The sequence below is a fragment of the Kogia breviceps genome, chromosome 8 (assembly GCF_026419965.1).
Source record: "Kogia breviceps isolate mKogBre1 chromosome 8, mKogBre1 haplotype 1, whole genome shotgun sequence".
Classification (NCBI taxonomy): domain Eukaryota; kingdom Metazoa; phylum Chordata; class Mammalia; order Artiodactyla; family Physeteridae; genus Kogia; species Kogia breviceps.
Window position 1 is genome coordinate 65782911 of NC_081317.1, and position 14743 is coordinate 65797653.

Genomic DNA, 14743 nt, shown 5'->3' on the forward strand with positions numbered 1-14743 from the left:
ATCTTCATCGTCCGCATCATCAAGGACTACCTGAGATCCGAAGGCCACACAGACCACCCTCCTTTCCACTCCTTCCCCCATCCCTGCCAGGAATCACTAAACCGCTCCCTCCTCGCAACTCCACTCCTTCCGTGTTTCTTGTGCTACCATGATACTTCCCAGGGTAAAAGGGTTTATATGTGTGAGATTATCTTCCAGCTAGCAGAGGAATTTGCTAGCCACTACCTGTCTTACCAACATTTTTAGTTTCCTGACCTAACATTGTGCATGATTTAATAAAAAATTACTAATTGTATTTCATTTAATTAACTTTTAGGTTCAAAACTCATGTAAATACCATTTACAGAGCACCCATCATGTGCCAAGTGATATACTGCCATTACATGGATACAAAAGACAATCCCCATGTCCAATCTCATTTGTTCAATATGATTTCCCAGAGGGTCAAATCTCTTAAGCATGTATATCTGTTAACATGAAAGAGGCATAGATCTATTCCACAAAAATGACATTTTACCAAAATTTATAGAAGGCCAGAAAAATACAGAAAGACATAACAGGTTAAGAGGAAAAATTCCTCATGCCTATAGCAGAGGACAGTATATCAAAGCGGGTAGCAGCAACCGCAGCTACCTCTAGTAGTTATGTCTATACAGCTATGATACACTCTAAACTTCCTCATCAGTAGCTGTCTCAGGGCTACAAATAAATACTATAGAGCAATGTCCTCAAGTCCCAGAAAGGGTATACTTGTGAACTAATGTGCTCCTGTCCTTGCCTTGTTGACTTACCTGTTTTAGAAAAAGTCAAAGTGGATTTGCTCAAGTGGAAAACAGGAAGAGCTAAATTAGGTTGAAAATAATTCAAAAGACATCAAATGCCAACTGAAGTAAAAGGGAACGTTCCTGTTTCCATGGCGGTGCCGGTGGTGGTGATGGCATCATCAGCAGCAGCATTATTATTATTTACAATGGAAAATGCTTAGCATTCAGTCAGAGGCAGTGTTTGAAACAAAACAAAAGGTAAGAACCTCTGCCTACATTTGAAATAAAGTAATCTGACACTAAATGTTAACAGTTTCCACCTCAGTTTCCTTATAATACACAATAGAAGACTTACTGTGAAGACCAAAATTTGACAAATGAAAGATGGGAATGAAAGTTAACCAGGAACTTGAAATACCATAAAGTCTAATAGCTAATATCTCCAACATATATACTAAAAATGAGATCTAAACTGAAAAAAAAATCCTTGGGTTTGAATAACTTGGACTCTACTTATTGGCTCACAATGAATTTATCATATCATTTGCTTTATTAAAAAAGATGGAAACTCACAAGATGGAAGATGCTTTTATTCCTTTAGATGGTCATAAGTTAAGGTGATGAGTTCTCAAAATATTTTTAGGGATTAAGGAAATATTTAATTCCTAAAAGTCTAGTGAAAATGAACAAGTACGGGAAAAGAACAATTCTTAACAATGGAGCCAGAGAGCAGGAAAGTGTGTGTGCCAATCCCTCTGGGAGACTTGGTCTAAGACTTGATCTAGGACACACCTTGAGCTTGTCCTCAGACTCAACACTGACCTAGTAGAAGACCCTGCTCTACAGCTGTCCTGCCCCAAAATGAGGTCACATTCCGGCCCAAAGAGCATTTGTCTTCTGTTTGGATGCTCTCCAGGCCAGAGTATGCAAAGCAGCAGGGCAGGAACACTGTGCAGTCCCAAGTACAGGAACTGTCTCTCCAGAGACCTAGCTTTTCCCCCCGCCACCCCTCACACCACACGGCTTAACAGGATCTTAGTTCCCTGACCAGAGATTGAACCCAGGGCTATGGCAGTGAAAGCGCTGAGTCCTAACCACTGGACCACGAGGGAACTCCCCCAAAGACCTAGCTTTAAATTCTAACTCTTTCCGTAAGATAGATTCTCATATGGTGATCATTCCTTTCTCACCTATTTCAGGTTTTTTCTCTTTTTAATATTAAAATGAAATAGTAAATGTAAAATTTCTTTTTAAATTCCGAAGTGTTAAAATTCTTTGTAAATTCTAAAGTGATTATACAATGCATATATTATTACATAAAATCCATCCAATTATCTTATTTTCATATGATCTGTCTGTCAATTCCATGCTGAATTTTATGAGAGGGGAAAAAGAGAGCATTTAATCATTAAGTACATGACAATGATAATTCAGATTTTAACTTAGTTTTAAAAGTCAGAAATATTGGCACATTCTTGATGGTAAGTATTTTGTCTTCTTGAAATTATCTCATCAAATTATTCACCCCTCCTCTATCTCCAAGAGCTCTTGCTTACCTTTGAACCATGGCATTGTTCAAGAATAGACTAACCTTGGCTATTGCCTTTCCCAGATTCATGATATTCATGTAAACTACAAGTCTTAAATATTCTGGGGGGCAAAGTACTTTCAGGATATCTAAATACTCTCATCATCACACAATTCCAAATGAAAATCCTCCCTTTCAGCCTCTAAACACCTTTCCTGTTTCTAGTCTCTTTTTAGTGTACCTTCTTCATCCAGTTACTTTTGAAAAAAATACTCTCTATCTTCCAATATACGGAAGAGGGAAAATGTTTTTTGCATCATAGATTCTAAATGTTTTGATCATTTGGCATCACTATGCCTAGGAATTTCCTCTCCTCCTCCTCTTCTTCAACTATAGTTAACTAATGAACCTCTAAAGTTACACTGTAATCTCGTTGGTATATATTTACTTCCCTATATGATGCATTTTGTAAGATGTCAGGCAACGAAAATAGACCACACTGCTTTAAAGATTTTTAAAATATCAAATTAGTTTTCACAACACCTTCACAAAAGAAGAGGGCAGGGGCAGATATTAAACATACAAGGAGAGGGAGGAGATATGGGGATATATGTATATGTATAGCTGATTCACTTCATTATAAAGCAGAAACTAACACACCATTGTAAAGCAACTATACTCCAATAAAGATGTTAAAAAATAGTTATTATATAATATTAAGATATCAATAGTATCAGTAGTTAACTATTAATAGTTAACTAGTAATTGATTGATGGATTGATTGATACTGTATTGTATATTTAAAACTTGCTAACAGAGTGGATCTTAAAAGTGGATCTTTTTCTCACCACAAGAAAAAAATTTGTAACTGTGTGGCGATGTATGTTAACTAGACTAATTTTGGTGATCACTCCACAATATATACAAATATCAAATAAAAAAGAAACATACAAGGACATGGACATTGTAAGCATTCAATAAATACCAATGTTTTTATTACTATAATTATCTCTTTTTTTAATATACCAGCACAGCAACATTCAGAAGCTCTGAGTCTCACCCCGAATGCCACAGATTGCTGTAGAATCAAGAGAGAATGAGGCAAAGGAAAGGTCCCTTGGTGCAAATGCATCAAAGTTTGGGAAATCTGTGAAAATGTTACCAGCATAGAACTCCCTTCTTTCCCAACTGTATTCTCAACAAGAACAAAAGAAGAGCTAATAGTGTAACAGCAGTTCTCAAAGTAAGGTCTGTGTACTCCAGGAGATACACAACACAATTTCATGAGGTCTGTATGGTCAATTTCATAATAACATGAAGGGGCAACTATAATAAAAAATAATTTAAAAAATAAACTGAAAAAATAATAACACAAAGACATTATTTGCCTGTGTCACACTGCTGACATCTGTAATGGTGACACAAAAGCAATGAAGGGTAAAACTGTTGGTGCCTTAGCTTGAATCAAGGCAGTGGCACCAATGTAGTCGTTATATTCCTGACTATCTCAAATTTGCAGTTGGTGGTGTGGGGGGGGGTGTTCTCTTAACAATGCCTTGATGAAGCAAAAAAAAAAAAAAAAGAAAAAAGTATCAATTTTATTAAATGTGCAATAAAATGGGATGTATGCATAAAGCACTTCTGCTGCACACTGAAGTTCAACGGTTGTCTTGGGAAAAGCACATGTGCAATTAATTGAATCGCATGTTGAATGAGCTGCCTTTTTCATGGAACACCATTTTTACTTGAACGAATGATTAACAGACAAGCTATGGTTATTCAGACTTGGGTATCTGGCAGCAATGAAAGTGAACAAAGAAAGCTGTCATTTTAACAAAAAAACTACTGACGGTACTTGTTGACAATGGTGAAATTCAAGCTTCTGAGTCAAAATTAGAACTTTGGAAAATTTGTATCCACTTTTGTGAGCTTGACAGCTTCCCAATAATTAAAGCTATTTCTGATGGAATTGATGGTGATAATAACAAATGTAATTTTTTTATATTATATAAGAAGACCTGTATGACACAGATCTTTGTTTACCAATGCATGATGTTACAAAATCATGCATGCATAGAAGAGCCACTCAAAGTGCAAGATAGACCAATGAATTTTTAGCTTAATAGAGAACAAAAAGTTCACTGATGGGATTTCAGATTTCATGTTGCAACTAATCTTTAAAAAACCACCATTTGTCAAGTTTTATGTAGTGTCAAACAACGTCCATAATTATCTGAAAAAGCTATTAAAATACTGCACCCCTTCTAACCATGTATCCCTGGTAAGCTGGACTTTCTTCAAATATACCTCAACCAGAACAACATGGTCCAACAGACTGAATGCAGAGCAGACATGAGAATCCAATTTTTATTAAACCCAATATTAAAGAGCTCTGCAAAAAATGTAAAACAATGCTGTTCTTCTCTTTATTTTTATGGTTTGGGAAAACTGTTATTTTCTTATGAAAATAAATGTAACTGTTTATGCATTTATTATTGTTACTTTAAATTTTTCCATTTTAACTTTCAGCAAATAAGTACAAAACAGAAAAAGACTCACAGACTTAGAGAACAAACTTATGGTTATGGGGAGGGGGGTAGTGGGGAAGGGAGGGATAGACTGGGAGTTTGGGATTGACATGTACACACTGCTATATTTCAAATAAAATGCCTTTCCAGAAAAAAATTTTTTTAATTAAAAAAATTTTTTAAAGAAAAGAACAAAAAACAATAATAATTGTTTTAATAATAGAAAACATGAATAAAGATGAGAGTAATTTGGGGTTTTTAACCTAGAAAATAAAACTAATGGATGAATTCAAGAAAAGAAGTGTAACTGTTTATGCATTTATGATTGTTACTTTAAATGTTTCCCTGTTTTAACTTTCAGCAAATAAGTACCATTAAGGTAAATCCATGGGAAGGAAAGGGGGGCAAGGAGGCAAATGGGGTGGGGAGAGAAGAGAAGGGAAGCGAAGGGAAGGGAAAGGAAGGGGAGTTCAAGAAAGGAAATGAAAAGAAAGGAGATGAAATGAAACCTCTTTGGGGTCCTCAAAATTATTATGAGCATAAGGGGTCCTGAGGAAAAGATTGAGAATCACTGACGTATACATGTGCATTTTCACCCAAAAGTATTTTAGTATCACAGAGTCACTGTTGAACAACACAGCCCTAATAAAGCTGGTGCAGACTGTGTTCTTACAGCCAAGCAAGAATCTCATAAACTGTTTTCCTCAATCAACGAGTAATGCCTAAGCAAAAGGAAAACAAGTCAATACTGCAAGAAGGCCTTCTTTTCTCTCATTTCTTCAAGGTCTGCAAGGTTTGCCAGCTATAGCAGGGAAAAAAAAAAAATTCTATGCCGACACTTAATTATCTTTTTTCTTGGTGAGCCTCTTACCGCATGGCAGAAATCTAGACTACTGGACTGTTGTATTTACAGAAACACGAGAGGAGACATGTTTCCTCTGTTTAAGCGGCCTCCTATGAAGGATAGCCAGCCCCCTGACAAGCACTACTATGGTGGGGGAATGGGGAAAACAGATACAACCCTGGATAAACATACTGAAGTAAACCACTGAAAACACTGCTGTCATACCAGCAGCACCCTCAATGGCTGCTCTGAAATTTTTCAATCGCCACATCACTAAAAAAACAATCAGTAGAACCTACCTGCCTACAGACCAAGCACCAAGCTCCTGGATCATGCACACAGTATCCCAGAATATTAAAAATATTCTTTCTGACTTACACCTAGGAAACCAAGATTTGCCTACAACTCTGAATATTTCTGGCAGAAATAAAAGCTCTTGGAGAAAGGCAGTAGAAATAGATATGCATATAGAACCCACTGAGAGTGCTCAAGAAGAAATAAAAGTTAAACCACAATATTTGATTTATACCTGTGACAGCTGGGTACTAAGAGGTCGACCACAACTTCTGCCTCTAAAATTACTTGCAGATAAAATCACAGTAAGTAGCCCCTCACAGGCAGCCTGCTTACAACTCCCCTCGATCCTTCCAATGTATTTTAAATATTTATTTATCTTATTTATTTATTTATTTTCTTTATTTCTTTGGCTGCGTCGGGTCTTAGTTGCAGCACACAGGATCTTTCGTTGTGGCGCTCGGTCTCTTCGTTGCAGTGCTCGCGCTTCTCTCTAGCTGTGGCGTGCGGGTTTTCTCTCTCTAGTTGTGGCTTGTGGGCTCCAGAGCATGTGGGCTCTGTAGTTTGCGGCACGCAGGCTCTCACTGCGGCGCGCGAGCTCAATAGCTGTGGCACCCCGGCTTAGTTGCCCTGCGGCATTTGGGATCTTAGTTCCCTGATCAGGGATCGAACTCATGTCCCCTGCATTGGAAGGTGGATTCTTTACCGCTGGACCACCAGGGAGGTCCCTCCAATGTATTTTAAATACTTCTCCAAAATGATTCTCCCTGCTTGCTATTTAAATCATACTCGCTATGATATTGTCACATAAAAAGAAACACATATTTGGTCTTTTCCTGGTTTCTGGCATAGAGCTTCTAAAATCCTTGGAATTTCCTGAATGATAATGGTGAGAGGAACATCATTGGTTAAAATACTAATATTTGGTCTTAGTCCCTAGTTCCTGACACAAGAGCTTCTAAGACCCTTGGAATCACAGAACTGAGAAGTGTCTTTTGTCAGCTAATGAGATGACTGGTGGCTGGGGGTGCCTAGATAGCTTCAGGATTGGGGCTGGTCACCAGAAAGACAAAGGCATGAATACAAAGTCAATGCATGAGTAGAGGGTTAGCACTTCAGCCCCACCTCTGATGTCAGAGGAAGGGAGAGAGGTTGGAGATTGAGTCAATCGCCAAATAGACAGTGATTTAATCAATCATGTAGCTACAGTGGGGCCTCCACAAAAACCCTAAATGACAGGGTTCTGGGATCGAGAAGGTAATGTACCTGCAAAGGGCATGAAAGTTCTTCACACACCTACCTCCACTTCATACCTTGCCCTGTGCATCCCTTCTTTTTGGCTGTTCCTGAGTTCCGTGAACCATTCCAGTAAATTATCAAACCTGAGGAGGGAACCGTAGAGAGCCCCCAGACTTTACAGCCCAATGGTCAGGTGTAAGGACTTGCAATTGGCATCTGAAGTGGGGACAACTGGTGAGACTGGACTGAGTCCTAAACCTGAAGGGGCTGTGCTAACGCTGAGTCATTAGCGTCAGAAAGAAACTAAACTGTAGGACACCAGCTGGTGACTGGGAAAAGTAAGCCACACCCACACCCTGTTGTCAGAAGTACCCTCGCTTGTAGGACCCACCCTCTCCTCACGACCATAAACAATGCTGTTTCTCAAAAGATCAATCTCAAAGGGACAACTAGAAATATGTCCTGTCCATACATAACTATAAAGTCTGCAAGTCAGCAGTACATCCCATGCTGACCCAGAGACTCCAGAGCAGCAACAAGCGTACTGCAGGGGAAAGAGTCAATCCTGCAGAGCATATGAAGAGAAGGAGGAGGAGGTCCCTAGAAAAGTGGGAGCTCAGGGAATTCAGAAAACTTTCTGGTGCTGAAAAGAAAGTCAGGCTTGCTGCCATTCACTTGAGAATTTTAAGATGTTCAGAGAACCTTCTTGAGACTTCTACTTATACTAATCTAGAGGCATACCCCATTGTTTAGAGAGCAATTTTCCCCCTCAATTAATAACACTTCCCAAGGCGTGGTGGGGGCCTCACTAAGACGTGATCGCAGGGATTATTATAGATGCACACTGTTAACTTTAATGATTAAGGGTTTATTTTTTTTACTTTCTACATAAAACAATTTACACTGCTCATCATATAAAAGCATAATAAGTTTTTAAAGAGTGCAACTAGTAAACAGTGAAACTAAAAAATAATACTTAAAATATTCGTTTAAGTGATCACAAGATTAAATCTATAACAAACATTATACAGTTAAAGTAATAAATTAGGAAAGAAATGTTATAAAAGCCCTGACTTTGTGGCCTAGAACAATGGTTATTCAACTTTTTTTTTTTTTTTTTTTTTTTGCGGTATGCGGGCCTCTCACTGTTGTGGCCTCTCCCGTTGCGGAGACACGCAGGCTCAGCGGCCATGGCTCACGGGCTCACAGGCCCAGCCGCTCCGCGGCATGTGGGATCTTCCCGGACTGGGGCACAAACCCGTGTCCCCTGCATCGGCAGGCTTACTCTCAACCACTGTGCCACCAGGGAAGCCCAATTCAACTATTTTGAGGTAAGCATGATTACAAGAGTAGAGCTCTGATCCAAACCTATTAGAATAAATTAAAACAATGTTTCATTCATGTAACCTATGTGGTTTGGTTATAATTCTAAACCTCAATTCCTTCATCTGCCAAATGAGTATATGAGCTACCAGCTGTACAGATGCTATTCATTAGTAAGACAGACCTAGTACTTCAGCAGATGATGATTCTTTCCCTTCTGGGTCTCCAGCATAACCTGTAGGGTCTCCAGCAAATCTCTTCAAAGATCATCCAGAAAATTACTTAAAATGTATGCCTTAAACACTAAACTTTTAACATGACAAGTTGGAACAGAAAGAGCCAATCTAGACAGACACCCAGTTACCTCCTATATAAAAATATTTCAAGATTTATCCTTTCAGGAAAAAAAAAACACCTCTATTCTCCCATTCAGTCAAAAACATCACTGAGTATATTTATGATAATAAAAAGATTAATATCTTTTACAGAAGTATTCAAAAGAATGTGCCCCTCTATGACATAAATCACAGCAAGATCCTTTTTGACCCACCTCCTAGAGAAATGGAAATAAAAACAAAAATAAACAAATGGGACCTAATGAAACTTAAAAGCTTTTGCACAGCAAAGGAAAACACAAACAAGGTGAAAAGACAACCCTCAGAATGGGAGAAAATATTTGCAAAGGAAGCGACTGACAAAGGATTAATCCCCAAAATTTACAAGCAGCTCATGTAGCTTAATATCAAAAAAACAAACAACCCAATCGAAAAACAGGCAGAAGACCTAAACAGACATTTCTCCAAAGAAGATATACAGGTTGCCCACAAACACATGAAAGGATGCTCAACATCACTAATCATTAGAGAAGTGCAAATCAAAACTACAATGAGGTATCACCTCACACCAGTCAGAATGGCCATCATCAAAAAATCTACAAACAATAAATGCTGGAGAGGGTATGGAGAAAAGGGAACCCTCTTGCACTGTTGGTGGGAATGTAAATTGATACAGCCATTATGGAGAACAGTATGGAGGTCCCTTAAAAAACTAAAACTAGAACTACCATATGACCCAGCAATCCCACTACTGGGCATATACCCTGAGAAAACCATAATTCAAAATCAGTCATGCACCACAATGTTCACTGCAGCTCTATTTACAATAGCCAGGACATGGAAGCAACCTAAGTGTCCATCAACAGATAAATGGATAAAGAAGACATGGCACATATATACAATGGAATATTACTCAGCCATAAAAAGAAACGAAATTGAGTTATTTGTAGTGAGGTGGATGGACCTAGAGTCTGTCATACAGAGTGAAGTAAGTCAGAAAGAGAAACACAAATACCGTATGCTAATACATATATATGGACTCTAAAGTAAAACCATAACTGGTCATGAAGAACCTAGGGGCAGGACAGGAATAAAGACGCAGACATAGAGAATGGACTTGAGGACACGGGGAGGGGGAAGGGTAAGCAGGGACAAAGTGAGAGAATGGCATGGACTAATACATACAATACCAAATGTAAAACAGATAGCTAGTGGGAAGTAGTCGCATAACACAGGGAGATCAGCTCCGTGCTTTGTGACCACCTAGAGGGGTGGGATATGGAGGATGGGAGGGAGATGCAAGAGGGAGGAGCTATGGGGATATATTTATAGGTATAGCTGATTCACGTTGATATAAAGCAGAAACTAACACACCATTGTAAAGCAATTATATTCCAATAACGATGTTAAAAAAAAAAGCTGGCATATCTTTGGAAAACTAGCTGACAACATGGCACCAAAAGAAAGTTATTCTGAGAATCAAATCAAAGATAGGTGAAAGACAGCATATGAAACTCATTGTGTACTGGGCAATATGACTGATGCTGGAGATAAGAAACAAAAATCAACAGTCCCTTGCCTTCAAGGAGTTTAAAACTTCCCATGGAAGAACCCTTCAGTTTCTTAAACTATTTCATTAATAGCATCTATATTAAAATGGCCAAAACAAGATCTCCAAGCAAAGAACAACTGGTATGTTGCACTTTACCTGCAAAAAAAACAAAAAAAAAAACAAAAAAAACTCCTCTTAGCTAAAAGCCAGATCTGGTCATCTGTGTAAAGGACAGCATGACTCCCTTAGACACTCTGACCCAAGAACTAATAGAGGTGTCACTTGGCAGATCACACAAAACGGCTGCTAAGGAGACAGAGAACTTCATGCAGAGCAGCCACAATGACAAGTACGAGATAAACAAGGGTGTGGACTACGCGAGAGGATGTACGGAAATAAGAAGAGGACAAGGCAGCAAACGTTCATTCTGTTTTTCCACATCCAAAGCCATCAGGGGTTCTTCTTGCTGTTCTTCAAACATGCCACACTAACTGCCTTCCTTTGGGGCCTTTGTACTCACTGTTTTCTCCCAAGAAGATTCTTACCCCAGATCCTTGGCTAACTGATTTAAAGGCATCATAAAGTATGATTCCTCAAGAAAAGACCTTAACAACTACAGAAATATTTGAGTAATATTCAAATATGTTCATATATCATCACCAACCTTTTTTCCTCTGGTGTCTACTTTTTTATTAGCAAAACAAAAATCCCTACACTTTTCAATCTTGAAAATGCCTCCCCATAACAAAACCAAACCAAACAGGCAGTAAAACAATGTAGAATTTAGAGGTCCATGTGGCATGTATTAAAAAAAGTCACCTCATCACTTCCCTAAAACTGGGAACCTAAGAATCAGAAAAAAGAAAAAGAATAAAACAATACTATATCAAATTTAAACGATAATAAAGTGAGCCACTTTCTAACTACTCACTATTTGGAAGCCTTACACATATTACTTAACAACCATCCCAGAAGTAAAAAGTCTTTTCCTAAAATCCATGACAATGGTCCCCAAATGTCAGCCTGCAAAACACTGCCAGCCTAGCGCTAACTTTTCAATAGTTAGAGACAAAACAAAGAAAATGAAGATCATAAAGTAATTATAAAATTAAATTTTAAAAGCTACATTAACTTTGCAAACTGCATGCTTATTCTCAATATTCACAGTTTCACAACCAAACAAAAGATAGAACTAAAAATGCTGAAAATGTAGTACAAAACACAGGATAATTCAATGGCCTATATAGGGTAAGACATCCTTGTCTCCAGGGAGAAGGGGCTGTGTACAAGCTTAAGGAAATGTAAAGTAATACATGAAGATATATGAAAATCAAACATCAGCAATTTCATACATTTCAACCTAATACAATAATTTATTTTTCTAAAGAATGGAATGAACCACACAATTATAATATCAAAAGCTGTTCCTCAGATGTTTTCTACAAGACTTAAAGAGTAAAACAAGGCACACATGAATTCAAATAAATCAAAGTCTTGACTATCGTTTTACAATCCCAATGCTTTCAGAACTTATAGACATCTGATCATAAGACTTCATGCCAACCACTTTAAAAAAGTCTCAAGATTGATTCTGAAATCTACAGAAAGCAACCGTGTAACATGAGTTAAAAAGCTAGCGCATTTCTGTCTAATTCAATCAAACCCTTACCAAGCCACTCCATAATAAGGGCAAGGTGTTTTTTATTTTTATTCCCTATATTGCAGAAAAGGTCAATGCCCTTGGGACTCCAATGGGATTTGCTAACAGAAAAATCAAGCTGAACTGAGAACACCCGTTTATTACAAAGCTAAGTGCTAGATAAAATATCCATTAAATCTGAGTGCCAACAACATCTAATGTTTTATGTCCACATAATGCAGGAAAACACTGGTTGTGACCTATCAACAACCATTCCAAGCCAATCTGCTTAGTAATCTGCTGAAGTTGCTGTTTTATTGCTTAAACAGACAGAAATATAACTCTGCTTATTATGAAAGTATAATATTACCTCAAGCTAATAAGAATTGATGGAACAAAGAACAGATCGTTATGTAAAAATTAATAACATTTGGAGCATGACATGCAACTATCATAAAACAGCATTTGTTTTTCAAAACTGGCAGAGGAAAGGACTTTTTACAGAAGGGAAACACTGTTGATGAGGAATGTTCTTATACTTCACTATTTTGCTTTTCCAAGAAAGGCTAGCATGAAGCAAGAGGACTACATAGTATCCTCTCCTATTACATATATATATTAGGATTGGGGACCTTACATTTTATTTTATTTTTTTTGGAGGGGGGTAGTATAGTTGATTTTAAATGTTGTGATAGTTTCTTCCTATTATATTTTGATAGAATTAAAGACCTTTAGAGTTTGAATGAAACTTTGGGATCACTAATCCAACAATTTCATCATACATATGAGTAAACATATGATAAGCCTTAGAAGGTTACATGACTTAGTTTTCCAAGGCCATACAGCCAAGAAGAGACTAGAAGGCAGGTCTCAGGTTACTAACCAAAAACCGAGTCAGGTGCCTACTACCATCTGGCAAAAATGTTTTTGGTATTAAAACAAATTTTTAACTTAATCTAATACTTACAATAACATTTTTAAAGTTTGAATCAATAAAAGACATCACTATTATATTTGGTCAATATATCCACTTAAATCTTTGAAATAAATTTTTTTTTTACAAAATGAAGATTGGCAAACCTATACCACTGCTCTTAGAAAGGAGGGAGTTACAGCATGCCAGGGGCAGGAGGGCATAATTCTCCAAAACATCTGTCTGCCAAAGATAAAGTGAAACAGCCAATTCAAAGTAATGTCCTTTTATTTGAGGGATGATTACAAAGTGCCCAAAAGCCAGCTCTTGCACCAACAGAACTAACAGTTACCAAATGACACAGGGTAAAGTTCAGAAAATACCCAGGAAATATCAGGCAACCCCAGAAGAAAACAAAAATCTCTAATAAAGTGAAACCAGTCTTGGGAAAACATGTTTATTAGCACCAATTTATCATTCAATTGCATTATAAACACGAATGTTTTCACAAAATGAGTGTGAAACAGAGAAAAACATTGAGGAATTAATCAGATTTTGTCAGATATGAGTTCCTGAGATTTTCCTTGCTTAAATGTACTTAAATGTACATATTTTATTCTTCAAAATAACTGAAAATGTAGCTTAAATAGGTTACATAATGGCCAAACTCCAAGAATAATCTCTAATTAATGTAGCAATTTCCACCTCTTCCATCTCTATATTTAAATATTTAATCTATTACTAAATGAATTATAATATTAATATAGACAGACTGTCCAAAAAATAAATTGCTGTAACACTGCCTGAAATACACTTTTAATGTAACCCTCAAGGCATGCAGACATTACAGAGATAGGATCAGGATCTAAGCTGTCTTTAATTTCAGAGAGATCCTTAACAGCTCATTACAGTACTGCACTTGCTGAATTGATGATTTAGAAAGAGTTATCCAGACAGTTCAGATTAAAGAAAATCAGAGCCATAACCAGTGCTTTAATCTGAATCTTGTCAATATTCAAACGTGTAGGTGGCGTCACCTCTGCACTTGGGTAAACACAGTACAGATGGGTATTGGCGTCTTTTAATCTTTCCATATAAAATTATAGTTGAAGAGTTACAAATAAAAATTTGGTCCCAGGGTGATGAGCTCAACATATCACCACATTATTTCAGGGTATTTGAAATGTCAAAAATCCATTCATGAACCTGTAGGTTAGGAGCCTAATTACTCAAAACCAAGGCTCACATTTTACACAAAAGGAAACTAAGGCCAGAGAGAAGACTTGCCAGAAGTCGAAAAACTTCTAAGGGACAAAGCCAGGACTTCAGTCAGCGTCTACTGTCTTTTAGTCAACTAAACTCCTATTCAGGTGGGTTCAAAAGATTGTGCAATTGTTTCTGCTAGATGCCCTGGAGGCACTTTTACTTTAAATTTCTGATTGGAATAAGAGGCATAAATGTGATGTCAGCCCTATGGTTAAGAATTCTTAGGGTGACTTTCTCTTATCCTATCCTCTTTCCCCACCCAAGCCAAGACCCAGCAGCAGGACCTCTTGTCCTCTGCCTGGGCCTATGGTCCATTTTGGTCTTTAGTCTTTCCCTAGCACACCCTTAACTAAGGGCTTAGGCTTTCAGGAGTCCCGCTTTATGAGTCTGGGAGATCCCATGAGATCTTAGCTCTGATTTCCCAGCCTCCACTCTAGTCCCAGCATATTTCCTCCAAACGGCATGGCATTCACTCTCTCCTACCCACCTGAATGTCATCTCGCTCTGAATCCCCTCTG

At 37.7% G+C, this 14743-nt stretch overlaps 1 protein-coding gene across 14 annotated transcripts in view; it reads right to left on the reverse strand.

Annotated features, from left to right (window-relative positions):
* Positions 1-14743, reverse strand: part of KDM4C (lysine demethylase 4C) — a 430596-nt gene that overhangs the window by 162205 nt on the left and 253648 nt on the right. The gene's annotated exons all lie outside the window — the stretch shown is intronic.